We start from the raw sequence: 2,022 nt of genomic DNA on the forward strand, positions 1-2,022 counted from the left end.
GTGGAATGAAGTGTGGAATGATATCTGGAATGATGTGTTGAATTCTGTGTGGAATGAAGTTTAGAATGATGTTTGGAATGATGGTGTTGAATGATGTGTGGAATGATGTGTGGAATGATGTGTGGAATGAATTGTGGAATGCGGTGTGGAATGATGTGGAATGAGGTGTGGAATGATGTGTGGAATGAAATGTGGAATATGGTGTGGAATGATGTGTGGAATAATGTGTGGAATGATGTGTGAAATGATGTGTGGAATGATGTGTGGAATGAGTTGTGGAATGAGTTGTGGAATGCGTTGTGGAATGAGGTATGGAATGATGTGTGGAATGATGAGTGGAATGATGTGTGGAATGATGTGTGGAATGATGTGTGGAATTAGGAGGGAATGATGTGTCGAATGATGTGTGGGATGATGTTAGGAATGATGTTAGGAATGATGTGGGAATGAGTTTTGGAATGAGGTGTGGAATTAATTGTGGAATGATGCGTTGAATTATGTTTGGAATGATATGTGGAATGATGTGTGGAATGAAGTGTGGAATGATGTGTGGAATGAGGTCTGGAATGATGTGTGGAATGTTGTGTGGAATGAGGTGTGGAATGATGTTTGGAATGAGGTCTGGAATGATGTGTGGAATGTTGTGTTGTATTATGTGTGGAATGATGAGTGGAATGATATGTGCAATGATGTGTGGAATGATGTGTGGAATGAATCGTGGAATGAATTGTGGAATCATTTGTGAAATGAGTTGTGGAATGAGGTTTGGAATGATGCATGGAATGATGTGTGGAATGAGGTGTTCAAATGAGGTGTGGAACTTTTTGTGGAATGGTGTGTGGAATGATATTTGGAATGATGTGTGCAATGATGTGTGGAATGATGTTTAGAATGAGGTGTAGAATGATGTGTGGAATGAGGTGTGGAATGATGTGTGCGATGATGTTTGGAATATGGTGTGGAATGATGTGTGGAATGATGTGTGGAATGATGTTTGGAATGATGTGTGGAATGAGCTGTGGAATGTGTTGTGGAATGATGTGTGGAATAATGTATAGAATGACGTGTGGAATGATGTGTGGAATGAGGTGTGGAATGATGTGTCAATGATGTTTGGAATGATGTGTGGAATGATGTGTGGAATGAATGAAGTGTGGAATGAGTTATGGAATGAGGTGTGGAATGATGTTAGGAATGTTATGTGGAATGAGGTATAGACTGATGTGAGGAATAATATGTGGAATGATGTGTGGAATGATGTGTGGAATGATGTGTGGAATGGTATATGTTATGTTGTTTGGAATTATGTGTGGAATGATGTGTGGAATGAGGAGTGGAATGATGTGTGGAATGATGTTTGGAATGATGTGTGGGATGATGTGTGGAATCATATGAGGAATGATGTGTGGATTGATGTGCGGAATGTTGTGTGAATGAGTTGTGGAATGAGGTGTGGAATGATTTGTGGAATGATTTGTGGAATGATATGTGGAATGATATGTGGAATGATGTGTGGAATGTTGTGTCGAATGATGTGTGGAATGATGTATTGAATGATGTGTGGAATGAAGTGTGGGATGATGTGTGGAATGATGTGTGGAATGAGGTGTGGAATGAGGTGTGGAATGATGTGTGGAATGATGTATGTAATGATGTTGGGAATTGTGTGTGGAATGAGGTGTGGAATATGGTGTGGAATGATGTGTGGAATGATGTGTGGAAGGTTGTGTGGAATGATGTTTGGAATGATGAGTGGAATGATGTGTGGAATGGGTTGTGGAATCATGTGTGGAATGATGTGTAGAATGACGTGTGGAATGATGTGTGGAATGAGGTGTGGAATGATGTGTCAATAATGTTTGGAATGTGTTGGTGAATGATGTGTGGAATGATGTGTGGAATGAGTTGTGGAATGAGGTGCGGAATGATGTGTGGAATGATGTGTGGAATGAGTTGTGGAATGATGTATGTAATCGGTGTGGAATGATGTGCGGAATGTTGTGTGCAATGATGTGTGGAATG

Source organism: Pristiophorus japonicus, unplaced genomic scaffold, assembly GCF_044704955.1.
Source record: "Pristiophorus japonicus isolate sPriJap1 unplaced genomic scaffold, sPriJap1.hap1 HAP1_SCAFFOLD_377, whole genome shotgun sequence".
Lineage (NCBI taxonomy): Eukaryota > Metazoa > Chordata > Chondrichthyes > Pristiophoridae > Pristiophorus > Pristiophorus japonicus.